This window comes from Schistocerca cancellata, chromosome 7, assembly GCF_023864275.1.
Source record: "Schistocerca cancellata isolate TAMUIC-IGC-003103 chromosome 7, iqSchCanc2.1, whole genome shotgun sequence".
NCBI classification, from domain to species: domain Eukaryota; kingdom Metazoa; phylum Arthropoda; class Insecta; order Orthoptera; family Acrididae; genus Schistocerca; species Schistocerca cancellata.
The window spans coordinates 430807397-430824376 of NC_064632.1; positions in this window are offsets into that span (position 1 = coordinate 430807397).

Consider the following 16980-nt stretch of genomic DNA (forward strand, 5'->3'; position numbering starts at 1 on the left):
TTCCAGAGACTTAGATATTACTAGTCGCCTAGGGGACCCACGTACAAAATAGATAATTTCTTTCACATTTGAAAGATAGTCTCCCATCAAGTTTTCGTTTTGCATTACCTCTTGGGTGACAAGATTCAAAGAGTGGGCTACAAAGTGAACATGCACACCTCTGATTTTTTCTTGCAACTCAGAAAGAGCGCCGGTCATATTTGCCGCTTCGTTAGTCGCAACAACTTCATATCTAAACAGTACTTCAGCTATAATAGATTCCGAATTATAGCTATAATAGATTCAGTATTATAGAAACCAAAAATATATTCATTAATTTGAAAATCATCGCCACTGACACATCAAAAGCAAATCGGAATTTGCTCGTGTTGACATACTCGTATTTCCCTAATTTCATCCACAATTATCAAATTGTTTAAGACTTCTTTAGCGACAATAGAAGCTACTTCACTTGTTATGTCGTGCGAAATCTGTCTGTGCTTTGTACACCGAGGCCAAGAGAACGAATCGGAATTATCTTCAGCAACTAACTCCAAAAATCCATTATAATTACAATTTTCATCTGTGTGACCACGTATTTCTAATCCCCGCACCATGAGGTAAATCAGCGTAGATAACTCTCGCAGATTTCATTTCTCCTTCCTTATCTTTAGACATTAACCACTGCACATTCACACTTTTATCAGCTGCACTTTTCCTACTACAGCAAGACATAGTAATTTGACATCTCATGACAATCAAACCTTTCTACCCCTTTGTTCCAAGAATAAAACCAGACTTTAACGAATACTATTATCATATCCTCGTCCTGTATAGTTTTCTTCGCAAGAGGAACTCATTTCCTTACGTACAGAACAAATCGCTGTACCACCCTTCTCGGCTTGTAACATCTATTGTCTTTGGAAAGAAAGGCCACCATCAACATCACCAATTTTCTTTGTTTCATTTGACACAGCACCTGAACTGGAGTAGCCTGATACAATATCTACATAATTCTTCGCCAAATCACTGTTCTTCTCTGATGATCGAGCCATGACTTTATCCATTACAACAACTAAGTATAACAAGTAAATAAACAAAAAAATTGAAATTCTAAGAGATTGTCTTGTGGAATAAAAATTATAAACTAAAACTTACTTCTCCACAAAAGACGGTACTGAGTGAGTGAATATCTATCTACACAAAGCAAGCGGGTTATATCTCGGCCTGCTGTTGCCCATTGGGTGGAACGTTGAAAAACTTTCGTGATGTTTCCGCGGGAGAGTAGTGCTGAGCATTTGTCAGTTCTGGAGAATTGCGAATCGCTAGGCCGTGCTTGCATGGGCCGATGCAAGAGCATAATTTACGGATTTCAAGTTTCCCCTCAGTTTTTCTGTTTTTTCTTCATTTATTTGTTCCATTTTATTTTCCTTCCCATTTTGTGTGGGAGCTGAGCATCACCTATCTAATGCGTTCCAGAGGCAACAAACATCTAATTTTCAATATTTCGCGTAATTATTGGCCGAATTTAAAAATTTAAAATGCTGTCATAATCTACTCATTAAGAGGTACAGTTTTTTGTAAAATGTGTGACACGTTGTTCCAAACAATATAACTGCCGGTGTACAAGTGCTCGGAATTTATTCACCCAGTATTTGAGAATGAGAGTACTTACGACTTCCAGCAAACTTTACCCGTAGTGTCAACCATTTTCGAAATTTTTTCTTGCTGACACTCCCAAGAAAATAATGAAAAGATAAAAGTTTATCACATTTTCTTTGTTCATGAAGTAAAACTTCAGCATCAGACATAAATATTAACGCAGTTTGTAGACAGTATCCACATACACCGCTGAATGTACCTGCGGAATATATGACTGTACGACACATATTTCACGAGCTATGAAGTCGTAAATATTTAGATGAGTGATGAACTAGCGTCTGCTTCAAGTGGCGCGCAGTAAAACTCCAACATCAAACATGATGCTTTAATTTATTACTTCCTTACTACATACTCTATTTGTAAAGCGCTTTTCAGACAGTATGTAAATAGATCACTGAATGCACCTGCATCACTATATCATTGTACGGCACATAACTCACGAGACATGACGTCATAAATATGTAGGTGCCTGAAGACCTAGCTTTTACTTAAAATGGAAAGTATATTAGCCAGTTTATAGTCATCCATTCTTTCATAACGAGAGTACTTAGCGACTTCTAACAAACTTTTGCCGTAATATGAAAACTTTCGTAACCTTCATTTCGCTTACTTGCTTAAAGCAAAATATTTAATGCTTTAAGTCATTTGTTAAGTAATAAGACCTTTGAGGTTGTTTTTACCTGGGAGTTCAGTTCGAGTATCGGGGTTTGCAATTTTTTTACTACTATTTATTTGCACAGCGCCTCTCGGCAGCATGCCGCCACAATCAGGGCATTAGATTTACGTGTACATTAACTTGTTGTCGTTGTGGTCTTCAGTCCAGAGACTGGTTTGATGCAGCTCTCCATGCTACTCTATCCTGTGCAAGCCCCTTCATCTCCGAGTAACTACTGCAAGCTATGTCCTTCTGAATCTGCTTAGTGTATTCATCTCTTGGTCTCCCTTACGGTTTTTGCCATCCACCCTTCCCACCAACCTCTTTATACCTCAGAACGTGGCTTACCAACCGGTCCCTTCTTCTAGTCGGCTTGTGCCACACATTCCCATTCTCCCAGTTCTTTTCAGTACCTCCACATCAGTTACGTGATCTACCCATCAAATTTTCACCATTATTCTGTAGCACCACGTTACGGAAGCTTCTATTCTCTTCTTGTGTAAACTATTTATCGTCCATGTTTCACTTCCATACATAACTACACTCCATATAAATACTTTCAGAAACGACTTCCTGACACTTAAACCTATATTTCATGTTAACAAATTTCTCTTCTTTATAAAAGCTTTTCTTGCCATATCCAGTCTACATTTTATGTTCTCTATACTTCGACCATTATCAGTTATTTTGCTTCCCAGATAGCAAAACTCATCTACTTTAAGTGTCTCACTTCCTAATCTAATTTTCCTAGCATCACCTGATTTAATTCGACTAAATTCCATTAACCTCTTTTTGCTTTGGTTGATGTTCGTCTTATATCCTTCTTCCAAGACACTGTTCATTCCATTGGACTGCTCTTCCAGGTCCTTTGCTGTCTTGACAGAATTACAATGTCGTCGCCAAACCTCTAAGTTTTAATTTCTTCTACATGGATTTTAATTCCTACTTTAAATTTTTCTTTTGTTTCCTTTATTGCTTGCTCAATATACAGATTGAATAACATCTTGGACCGACCGCTGGGGTTCTAGGCGCTTCAGTCTGGAACCGCACTGCTGCTGCAGTCGCAGGTTCGAATCCTGCCTCGGGGATCGATGTGTGTGATGTCCTTAGGTTAGTTAGGTATAAGTGGTTCTAAGTCTAGGGGACCCATGACCTCAGATGTTAAGTCCCATAGTGCTTAGAGCCATTTGAACCATTTTCAATAACATCATGGATACGGTACAAGCCTGTGGCACTCCCTTCTCAATCGCTGCTTCCCTTTCGTGCCCCTCTATTCTTATAACGGCTATTTGGTTTCTGTACAAATTGTAAATAGTCTTTCGCCCCCTGTGCTTTGCCCCTGCCACCTTTAGAATTTGGAAGAGAGTAATCCAGTTCACACTGTCAAACGAGTCTTCAAATGCCATAAATGTAGATCTGTCTTTCCTTACCCTCTCTTCTAAGATCTGTCGTAGGGTTAGTATTGCCTCGCGTGTCCGCACATTTCCATGGAATCCAAACTGATCTTCCCCGAGGTCGGATTCTAACAGTTTTTCCATTCTTCTGTATAGAATTCGTGTCAGTATTTTACAACCATGACTTATTAAACTGACAGTTCCGTAATTTTCACACCTGTCAGCACCTGCTTTCTTTGCAATTGGTATTATTATATTCTTCTCGAAGTCTCAGGGCATTTTACCTGTCACACACATCTTGCTCACCAATGGAACAGATTTCTCATGGATGGCTCACCTAAGGACTCACTTAAGTTCTAATGGAATGTTGTCTACTCTCGGGACCTCGTTTTGACTTAGGTCTTTCAATGCTGTATCAAATTCTTCACGCAGTATCACATCTTCCATTTCATCTACGTCTTCTTCCGTTTCCATAATATTGCTCTCAAGTACATCGGCCGAGTATAGACCCTCTACATACTCTTTCCACCTTTCTACTTTCCCTTCTTTGCTTAGAACTGGTTTTCCATCTGAGCTCTTTATATTCATACAGGTGGTTCTCTTTAATTGTCTTGTAAGCTGTATCTATCCTACTCCTAGTGATATATGCTTCTACATCCCTACGTTTGTCCTCTAGCCGTTCCTGCTTAGCCGCTTTGCACTTCCTGTCGATCTCATTTTTGAATCGTTTGTGTTCCGTTTCACCTGTTACCCAAGGATTTCTACTAGCCCTCATCTGCTTGATACTCTGCTGCATTCACTATTTCAGCTCTCAAAGCTGCCCACTCTTCTTCTATTGTATTTCTTTCCCCTGTTCTTTTCAGTCGTTCCTTAATACTCTCTGTGAAACTCTCTACAAGCTCTGGTTCTTTCAATTTATCCAGGTTCCATCTTCTTAAATTCCTACCTTTTTGCAGTTTCTTCTTGAATCTACAGTTCATAACCAATAGATTGTGGTCACAGTCCACATCTTCCCCTGCAAACGTCTTACAGTTTAAAACCTGACTCCTAAATCTCTGTCTTACCATTATATAATTTATCTAAAACCTTCCACTGTCTTCAGGCCTCTTCCACGTATACAACCTTCTTTCATGTTTCTTAAACCAAGTGCTAGCGACGATTAAGCTGTGCTCTGTGGAAAATTCTACCAGGCGGCTTCTTCTTTCATTTCTTACCCCCAGTCCCTATGAACCTACCACTTTTCCTTCTCTTCCCTTTCCTACTATCGAATTCCAGTCCACAACGACTATTAAATTTTCGTCTCCCTTAACTATCTGAATAATTTATTTTATCTCATCATACATTTCTTTGATCTCTTCAGCATCTGCAGAACTTGTTGGCATATAAACTTGTACTACTGCTAGACGTGGGTTTCGTGTCTGTCTTTTCTGCAATAACGCGTCCACATTAATCTAAAGTGTGATAAATTCGTTTGCTGCATGTGCCAGTGACGTTAGGAGCCGAAATATAGCTCTGTGCAGATAAAGTTACACAGAATCACGTCACAAGTGGCTGCTTACTTCAATGTCGCAATTATTTCGTTTGCGAACCTATGTTTACTGATACTTTTTTGCTTCTAGTATCGCATACTTTCAGCTGACTGTACGTCATTACTGTGATACATCCTGCATATGCTTGAATGTTTTATGCCTGAGGACGATCAAACACAAGAAGCGGAGTTTATAAACCAGTAAGAATTTTAACCCTGCGACCCAATGGAATACCGGTGTGCCGCCGTAAAGCGAACATTTAGAAATTATCGTAAGAATTTAGTGGATTTCGATTTTAGTCATACCGAAACTTTCTGTGGTTTTTTTAAGAATTTAAATGTCATTTACTTCCTTGTTTATTCTTCGATAATTTGATATGTGCTTACAACTGTTGTATTATCATAGAAATTAATAAAATTAAATGTAATTTATTTATTCAATTTTGTTGTTATATTTTGCTTTCCATAAGTTAATTCTGTTCTCGCCTGTAGCACTGCACTGACTATGCCCATAGGGTGAAAGTACTTTGTATCACCACAACTTTTGTATACTGCCGCCAATGGACCCGCACTGTTGTTAGACATCAAAACAGAATTTTACTTTCCATTGCTTAAGGATTTTAGTTCATATCTGTGACACATGTGCGCTGCAGTAGTTTAAATATTGTGATTGCTACACCAGTGTTTTCCATTACAGTGTTATCAAACTATTTTTTGCGTTACGGATAACTTCATTGTACGGACTGATGCATCCTTGAATGCAAGTAGTGAAACCATCGAGCCTAAAATAAAATTTAAAAAAAAGTAGTTCGGAGATAGTAGAATTATAATTATTTATCTCGCGGGAGTATTTCGTTTGGTGACAAACCATGGCGGGTCCCCGAATGTGGAACGTTGCTATGGTTCCCAGTAGATAGGAATGATATTTGTCGACAAAATATTCCTCTCTATTAAGTAAAGACATGTATTATTCCAGTTGGTCGTTGGAGCCAAGCAAAAATCAAGTGAAGCTAATGACTATATCGGTACGTGTTCCGCAAAAAGCGCAAGGAGCTAGCTACAAAGTAGCCGAACTTCACAATGGTCAAAAAACCACCCATAACAGCAGAAACTTTGTAAATGCCCGCGCGTAAGGGAATAGTAAGTACAGTTCTTGATTCAGAAGCTGCTACTTGAATTTTAAAAAAATTTCCCTTTCGGCTGACACTGTCAGATGCCGAGTTAGTGGCATTTCCAGTGATATCGAAGATATTTTGAAGAAGAAAGAAAGAGCAGACTTAAAGTTCTCACCTCATATCGGCGAGTCACAGCACACTACACTTCTGCTAAATACAGAAGTACGATGGTCATATCAACGTGAGGTGTTAGTGCGAATGTATTTTATACTAATGAGGGCGTTAAGTATGGGGATTTATTTACAGCTGATGAAAGAATACCTAATTTGGCATAGAAACGAAATTATTCTGATTACTATGGATAATATGCAAGGATTTATTAACAAGTTAAATTATTGGATACAGATAATTGAAAATGGATCGTGCCAGATGTTCCCAATGTTGGCTCTCAACTGTGGATAATAAGGCACTGATGGTGGTCATTAAAGAACATTTAGTACTCTTGCAGCAGAATTCTAACAAATATTGTCGAGAGAATGTTGACTGCGTACCTGATCCATACGTAAATTCGACACATGTTCCAAATATATATGTGGTGTCTGACTTTACAGACACATCCGAAAGGACAGACACCTTTTAGACCCTGCGGCCGCTGTGAATCAAGACACAAAGGAATGAATGACATTAGCTACCAGTGGGATAAGCCGAATCGATGAAATGCCGAGAGTAATGAGGATAATAGCAAGGGGCGCCACATCAGTAGTGTGTGGATAAGTTTGAGAATTCGGCTCCGACTGGAGGAGTGCTAAGCTAGTCCGTGCAGTTGCGATGACCACTGAGTCCGGATGGGGAAGTGGTCAGCGCATCTGCCTGGTCTCAGTCCGGCTGTCGCAGCCGTGCTGTGCGGACTTGCTGTTTGTGTTTCCGCCTGCGGGGAACGTGCGTACACTGTCGCTTACTTTCAGCCGCTGTCACGTGTCGCTTACGTATGCTATAACCAATCGTTTTCGAAAGCTGTCGCAGCCGTGGTGTGCGGACTTGCTGTGTGTTTCCGCCTGCTGGGAACGTGCGTACACTGTCGCTTACTTTCAGCCGCTGTCACGTGTCGCTTACGTATGCTATAACCAATCGTTTTCGAAAGTCTACAGTACGATCCAATGATTACAACCGACCAAAGGCTTTACAAGTGGAACGCTTCCTACGTGACGTAGATAAGATCCCAGCTTCCGACATTTTGGACATCCATTTGCCCATCTTAAGCAGTATGATGTACATCAAAGTCGTCTATGATGCTGTACGCGAACGATACTTCGTGACGCCAAACAAGAGTTACCCTTCTGCCAAACTTATGGCAATGTCGGCGCCCTCAGTGTCAACCAAGCAAACTTAGACATACGCGCTACACGAGTTTTCGTACTACCATTCGACCTTTCCGCCTCTATGGTCTCATTGCTGAACCATGAGGAAATTTCAAGCGTACCTCGTTTTTACGGCGTATGGCAGGTAACCATCGATCTCAGATGCCACGTGCCGTCTTTATTTAAAAATCAGCAGGTGCCGAGTATCCTCAGGATACTCATTTCTCCACCACCAAAAATCAGGGTATTGTAAGGGTCAAGGGACTGAAGAACACGCCGGCCGGAGTGGCCGAGCGGTTCTAGACCACACCTTCTTCGCCCATTACTTTCAACCGATCCTTATGTCACCCTCTCTCAGCTGGATGGTGCCACACGTGGACGGTTCTCCCACCCCTCCTGCTGACATCTGAGACTCCCCGTGCTACATTTCTACGAGGAGCATTCAAGTTCTAAGGCCTCCGATTTTTTTCTAATTAACTACCCACCCGACATCGATGAAACTGGCGTTACTTCTCGACGTAATCGCCCTGCAGACGTACACATTTTTCACAACGCTGACGCCATGATTCCATGGCAGCGGCGAAGGCTTCTTTAGGAGTCTGTTCTGACCACTGGAAAATCGCTGAGGCAATAGCAGCACGGCTGGTGAATGTGCGGCCACGGAGAGTGTCTTTCATTGTTGGAAAAAGCCAAAAGTCACTAGGAGCCAGGTCAGGTGAGTAGGGAGCATGAGGAATCACTTCAAACTTGCTATCACGAAGAAACTGTTGCGTAACGTTCGTTCGATGTGCGGGTGCGTTGTCTTGGTGAAACAGCACACGCGCAGCCCTTCCCGGACGTTTTTGTTGCAGTGCAGGAAGAAATTTGTTCTTCAAAACATTTTCGTAGGATGCACCTGTTACCGTAGTGTCCTTTGCAACGCAATGGGTAAGGATTACGCCCTCGCTGTCCCAGAACATGGACACCATCATTTTTTCAGCACTGCAGGTTACCCGAAATTTTTTTGGTGGCGGTGAATCTGTGTGCTTCCATTGAGCTGACTGGCGCTTTGTTTCTGGATTGAAAAATGGCATCCACGTCTCATCCATTGTCACAACCGACGAAAAGAAAGTCCCATTCATGCTGTCGTTGCGCGTCAACATTGCTTGGCAACGTGCCACACGGGCAGCCATGTGGTCGTCCGTCAGCATTCGTGGCACCCACCTGGATGACACTTTTCGCATTTTCAGGTCGTCATGCAGGATTGTGTGCACAGAACCCACAGAAATGCCAACTCTGGAGGCGATCTGTTCAACAGTCATTCGGATATCCCCCAAAACAATTCCCACCACTCTCTCGATCATGTCGTCAGACCGGCTTGTGCGAGCCCGAGGTTGTTTCGGTTTGTTGTCACACGATGTTCTGCCTTCATTAAACTGTCGCACCCACGAACGCACTTTCGACACATCCATAACTCCATCACCACATGTCTCCTTCAACTGTCGATGAATTTCAATTGGTTTTACACCACGCAAATTCAGAAAGCGAATGATTGCACGCTGTTCAAGTAAGGAAAACGTCGCCATTTCAAGTATTTAAAACAGTTCTCATTCTCGCCACTGGTGGTAAAATTCCATCTGCCGTACGGTGCTGCCATCTTGAACACGGCCTCATTTTAAAACAATGCGCATGTTTCTATCTCTTTCCAGTCCGGAGAAAAAAATCGGAGGCCCTAGAACTTGAATGCAACTTGTATTTCATACCTCGAAGTGGGGCAGGCCCATGGACATTCGCCCCTTTCTTTTATGCACCGTACCAGACGAAGCTAGTCATTCCCCCAACTCTACTGTCTCATCCTCCTTGGTTTCCACCCTTCTTTCATGCAATCCTGTCCGGTAGTGGTGGCGGAGACACTGTAGCCATGCCTCGCATGTTGACCCCTGACCACTCTACCCTAAGCCCCATCTGCCGAGCAGGAAGATTCCTGTAAGTCTTACCAGGTCTACATCTACAACTATATCCATACTCCGCAAGCTGACTGCCGGTGTGTGGTGGAGGGTACCTTGAGTACCACTATCGGTCCCTGCCCTCTCTTCTCTCTTTGTCCACGACATCAAATCTCTTAGCTGACACTCAGATTTTTTTTTCTTTTCTTTCCCACATCTTGTAAGTAGAGATGATTGCACGTCTTATTCTGGTGTAGCTTCTAACGTCGATTCCACCGTAATGGTGGCCTATTGTACGAATAAAAATATTTTGTTTAATCTATTCCCTTTTCGAAACAGAAAAAAGTTAAAAAAAGAATAAAAACAGGTTTGTGGTCCGAGAAAAAAGTGTGCAGGAGACTTGGGTTCGAGTCCTGGTCCTACTCAAATTTTAAACTTTCCCCATCGATTTAACCGATCCCCACCGGCAGCTAATGACATTCATTACTTTGTGTCTTGATATTCCGAATAATTTTGATTTAGTGTTACAAGAGCAGCGGGCACGTTTGAAAGCAGACAGGATATGGAAATCAAAATTTTTGGAAGTGCCTTTGTACACATTTCGGTTATCAATAAGCAACTCATATCCCCCTATCTCCAAGATAGCAGTTAATGCGTTATTACCTTAGCCAACTACAAATTTGCGTGAAATGGACTTCTTGATGTGACTGAAATTAAAACATCAAAAAGAGAGAGGCACAGAATCATAGATGAAGAAATGAGGCTTGCTTTTTCAATTATTCCGTCACGAATCAGCCGTTTGTCTGCAGCTAAGCAGGATCAAGTACCACACTGAAGGTACGAGTTATTTATTTTAAAATTCGTTTTATAAATGCCTATTTTCTAAACTGAATTAAAGTTAAGACATGTGTGAATCTATTTCTGTAGAATGACAATAATAATAATAAAATAATAATAATAATAGATTGTATAACAACGAAATAATTCGTAATTAAGATTCACACTGTTTTGAGGAGACAACATTCTGAATTGCCTTGTTGAGTGTTGGCCGGTCTGGTTGTACCGTGAGTAATAAAACGTTGGGGAATACTGCTACAGGTACTCCTTGAGATTAAAAACAGTGATCCCATCCGGCAAGTACTGTAACTTTAGAAGAAAATTTCAAAATCAAAGAGTATCCGGTAGTGGTTTATAATGATGGGAGTTATTCGGAGAACGGAACAAGTTCAGGAGAGAGAGCAACCATTGATGGCACACCTGCCTCTCGGTTAATGTACACACTAAAGAATGGGTGCAACAATAATCAAACTGATCAATTAGTAATTTTGCGAACGTTACTGAAACTAGATAATTTATGAGATATACATGTTAAGATGGCATTTTTAATACCGACGGACATTAGATTTTCACTGCATTCTTTAAAAATTTCCAAATGTATTGATTATTTGATGGAAGAACTCATATCATAAAACTGGGAACTGCATCAGTGGAAATGTGTATTAACTTCGAATGGATGTAAGTCCACGTAAGAACTGAAATGGACCCACAAACAAGTCTGCCAGACAAGCAACTCGAAAAAACCCAATAGAAAGCTACAGCAGAATTCCTCCGTCTGCGGTCAAAAGAGAACTAAGATGCACAGTGAAAAGGAAGAAAGGAAAGAGAATTGGCAAAAACTGCAAAAAGGGCGATAACGGAAGTTCTTTTTCCGATTTTTGAACGTAGCCTTTCCATAAAGTTACCGCAGCCATCTAATCTCACAGTATTGTTACTAGCCATGAGGAATTAATGTCTTAGCATCATCGGTCCTGGCTATTCCCAAGTGCTGCTCAAACATTTGTAATTTGTTCTACATAGACTTGTTTGTGGATGTATGTTATACGCGGATAAATCAAACAGTCTCCTGAGCAGGAAACATAATTTCCCCAGCGAATAGGCAATTTCTTGACCGTGTTATCGTAAAATGAACGTAGCTGTGCAACTGGATGGATAAGAATACTTCGACAGTGCGATCTTTGTCAAGTCTGTGTTCTCTGACTTCTTCCTTTAGTAGTCCAGAAAAATTGAAGTCTCGGAGCGATAAGTCCGGACTGTAGGGAGTATGTTGCAGTGTGCTCCAGAACTATTCCTGAGTTTTTTGTTGAGCTCAGGCAGTTGTGTGAAGTCTAGCGCTGTCATGAAGCACGATCACATCCCAGTTAGGAAATGCGCGCCTTCTGTAACCATATATGCACGTTTTGTTTGATCCAAAAGGTAGCAACTGTATGCAGCGTTCGTGGAGAAAATCGGTGAGAAGAACTACTATAAAAGCAAAGACTTCAGCAAGAACGTTCCCCCTGGAGAAACGCGTTTTGGCTTTGGCGCGTTCAGGATCGTCTTTTTTGCGCCATTCCATGCTGCTTTTTTTCGTTTCCGGCGTGTACTGGTGCACTCGCGTTTCATCGCAGGTCAGAATCCGGTGCAAAAAATGTTCGCCTCCAGTTTGGTAGCGCGTCAGTAGCCGTTCGCACGTCTCGAGACGATGAAATTTATGCTCTGTGGTGAGAATACCAGGCACCCACCCAGAGGACGCTTTCAAAATCCACGGCTGTCTGTAATGATCGCCTGAGCGCTACCGTAACTTATGCCAACCCCAGTAGTAACTTCTGACACCGTTATTTGGCGACCGTCTTCAGTAAGCTGGCTAACAATGCGAACGTTCTCTTCAGCCACGCTGGTCCTTGAGCGACTTCAGTGACTGTATTCTCATCAGTTTTCGTCCTCGTGAAACCTGTACGTGCCATGCAAACTTTTGTGTGTTTCTCAGGGTGCTGTCCTCAAACAGTGCCGAACGTCTTTTCAAACTTTCGGGCTGTTTTACGCGCTCTGTTGTGAGAAACTTGATTATAATGCGTTGCGCAACAGATGACAGTACCTCTTGCTCCGACATTGCGACTGAGACTAAAGAGACGGTACGATAACGGAGGTTGTGGAGACCAGTCACTGCAAACGAAAGCAGCAATTAGCAGAGGTCGCGCCGTTCTCCGTTTACGTAAAGGGATGTAAAGCAAATATTCCGGTTTATATTTGATTGACCCTCACATAAAAAGTAAACCTAAAAGTGTAGTTTCACATAAAATTATAATTCGGCATAATGCAGATTAAATAAATATCCGATATAATATTATCAACAAAAACCCAAACTATTACAGAACAATACAAAAAAACAGGTCTGTGTAGACTTACATCCTATTCACATTCAAGGTTCCCTGTTACACAAACCAGTAGTAGCTTCACCAGGTTGAAACATTACGTAAATGGACTCCATCTTAATAACCTTGTCGGCAGCGGTAGCCAAGCGGTTCTAGGTGCTGCAATACGGAACCCCGCGACTGCTGCGGTCGCAGGTTCGAATCCTGCATTGGGCATGGATGTGTGTGATGTCCATAGGTTAGTTAGGTTTAAGTAGTTCTAAGTTCTAGGGGACTGATAACCTCAGACGTTAAGTCCCATAGTGCTCAGAGCCATTTCAACGATTTTCATAACCTTCATATTAGTCACACAGGTACTGTTACTTCTCAATAAGTAAGTAAACAAGTAAAAACACTAACGTTTCAAGGTATTTGTTTCCATATGCGAATTTAAACTTTCTCGGTGAATCTCGATACTGAAGTCTTCTCGGTTTATCAGCCGAGTCAAGGGGTTGCTCGGCGGCAACGTTTCAACAAGTTTTCTATTTGTCATCTTCAGGCGAAGAGTCGGGTTCTTGTCCTGTCCGGTTCTTTGTAGCCGCTGGACCGCTACTCCTTTGCCTCGTATGCGTCGGCAGTGCCAATCCGGAAGGCGCGCGATTATCGCTGCCGACGCATACGAGACAGAGGAGCCTGCAGTCCAACGGCTAGAAAGAACCTGAAGATGACAAGTAAGAAACTTGTTGAAACGTTGCTGCAGAACGACGCCTTGCCACGGCTAATAACCCGAGAACTGAAACTTCCTGGCAGATTAAAACTGTGTACCGGACCGAGACTCGAACTCGGGACCCGAGTTCGAGTCTCGGTCCGGCAAACAGTTTTAATCTACCAGGAAGTTTCATATCAGCGCACACTCCGCTGCAGAGTGAAAATCTCATCCTGGAACCCGAGAACTCCTCATCATATTGTTTTCATATCACTAATGTTTGCAGCTGTTGTAGCTTCGAATCACGGAATGTTTTCTGTATCTTCTGTGGTGAAAGAAATTCGGAAAACCGTGTTTAGTAATTCGGCTTTAATGTTGCTGTCATCGGTAACATTATCATTGCTACCATGCAGACTGTGTGTCATTATCATTTCCAAGGGGTGTAGGTACTAGTTTATTTCAATTATTCTCGTACACTTGTTACGTGTAGCCACCTGAAAGCCTGCACTGAACATTCACTGCGAATTCTCTGCAGTGGTACAGTGTTCAGTAAGTCTGACGAAGCTTTAGTATCTTGACTGGACCGCAATAATGAAATCATGTAGCCTAGTCGCTAATCCAGTTCTTTCTACCTCCAGGAAGAAGACAGAATATTGTCAGTGAAAGAGAATGATGTACATAGTTTGTGTAAGTAGCTGTGCTCAAGTGACTGCTGTTGTCGTGTGTGCACAAAAATATTTTAGAAGGTCCAGCATAAGATTATACCTTACCATCGGCGTCTAGAAGTGTTGTTTAAAGAGAATCAAACCCTTGTTTACTGAGTTTCATTGGAAACAATCAGTGCTTAGCTGTCTAACAATATGGACGTATTTTTTTTCAGTGACGGGCACGATCAGTCTATTGCTAATACAGCGTAGTAAAATAGAGAAATCGAAGAGAGTGAATTCTTTATCAAAAGATCCAGAAGCTTTCTTCACCAACCTCTGGTGATAAACTTACTGTTTTTAATATGTCAAACAGCGGTATTAATTCTGGAAAACCTCGTTACAAATATAAATCGAGACACAGACCACAGAAAGTTTAACACGGTATCTTTCTATCATCATTGATATAAATATAGAAATAACTAAAAACCCTTTACAATAAAGAAAGAGCTTTGCAATCACGAAAACAAGTGACATTATTTAAACTGGAGTAAAATAGTGCATTGGAGATATTAAGGGAAGATGTTGCTGAGAAAAAAGACGGTTTAATACCGTAGACTGCCAAGTTCAATCAAATTGCAGTGCCGTTAACTAAAGAAAAAATGTACATTCATCCACTATGTGAAGTAGAGAAGATTACGTAAAAGATCCCACGAGTCCAGTTTGCGTAAGTAGCAAATAACTCAGAAAATAATGCATGCATCGTGTAGAGATAATAGTCAATATTAAACGTAATTTAAGTAGTTTTGACTGATAGAAGTGGTAGAGAAGATCCAACGAAGAGCGGTACGTTTCGTCACGGAATAGTTTAGTCCGCATGAGAACGTTACGGAGTTGCTCAACAAATTCTATTGGCAGACGTTAGAGGAGAGGCGTTGTGAATCACGGAGAGATTTACTACTGAAATTTCTAGAGAGAACTTTCGGGGAAAAGTCGGACAACTTATTACTTCCCCCAGCATACGTCTTGCGTAATGACTATGAGGAGGAAATCCGAGAAATTAGAGCCACTACAGAGGCTTACCGATAATCATTCTTCCCACGCGATATTCGCGAGTGGAACAGGGTTGGAGGGCTCATTTAGTGGTACAAAAAGTGCCCTCTGCCATACACTATCAGGGGCTTGCGGAGTATGACTTAGATGTAGATAGAATAGAGACAATGTAACGTTTCTTTTTAATGTGTCAGTAGTTAGCGGACTTCCTAGTTTCGAAAAATGAAAACTTAGTCATTACGCCAGGACAAAATATAACAAAATGTATAAAACAAAGCCACACAGGACCAGCTGCCAAACGCTGTCCCATCATCAGACGAACGAAATAAATAGTATAACTTCTACAGAATTATGCACGTTGCCTCGATTTTATACATCTTTGAGCGCTACACCACATCTGCCAAGCATGCACGGCAGCATTGTTAGTAGATAAGCAGATGTCCTCGCTGTACCCTAGTGAACAACATAAGAGTTACGTAAAATAGTACCAGCTTTAAGACTGAACTCATAACAGACAGAACTTATCACGGCATTCTTAGGATAAAGCATAATCTATTCATTGCTAACATTTATGCTCATCACACACACAAAAGTAGATTCACTGAATGCCTTCCAACTGTAGAAAACAGCACTGAGGTAGGAGAACCGTTTATGGAATGAAGTGGACGCTATAAGATTCTTACAGTGATTCATAAAAAGGTGCCCTGAATTCAATGTTTTTGACTGAATCTCCATTACAGTGTGAAATAAAACTTTCGGGTGGTTAGTCAAGTTTAATTTTGAGCGGAAACAACCCGTAGTTTCTTCTTACAAAAACCGCTTACATTTTGGGCTACCTCATTTGCATCAGAATCTATTTACTTAGGCCTAAGACTACAACAGATTTCAGTTGAGTGGACCAATCGTCTCATGTAATTTCCTTACGAACTTTAAGTACACATAACAAAACGAGAAATTTCCGGTATATGAATAAAACATTCCACTAAAACACACATCTTGTTTTTCTATTTTTATTTGGTGAATTTAATTTCGCTGATTCGTTGGAACACGGATTTGGTTTTTGTAAACAAACAGTATGCACTTTGTCGTAATTACTACAGTGAAATTCATTTATTCCTGCCTTTTCTAGCATTTGATTTCATTAACTTTGTTGTTTCAGCGTGTTTTTAAATTCTGTCAAAACCGTTAAAGTAAATGCAAACAAAGGGGGGAAAGGTGTAATATACTTTTTTTCGCACTGAAATATGTGACAATATTAATAACGGATTCGATATACGTTTATGAAACCTTTGAGGCCATTTGGGCATTCGGACAGTCGACGGTCAAATGTATCGGAGAATGACATTCATTTTGTCACTGGCCATGATATTAAACACCAATATGAAACGGATTAATAAGAACAGATTCATATACATTGTTTTCTACAAACATCAGCAGTGATAATTAGACACATCATCGATGTTAATCTGCATCACTGTGTATTACATAAGTTCGAAACTGGAAAATGTATGACAAACGATTTTTACCGTCCCGTATACCCAAATACGGAACGAATAACCTACTCTCCTTTTGTTTCATTAACCGTTCATGATATCGAAACGAGATTTTCGACATATGGCAGTGCGCAGAGGATCACATATTTTGTTCTTGTTTAAACCACTCGGATCTTGAAAAGACGAGTACAGTTATATAACACATACGAAGACGAATGCTGTTTAGAACAGTTTTTTATTTTATTCGTTACACTTTTTGATTATCCTCAGCTTAATTAATTAAGATATATTTCTATTA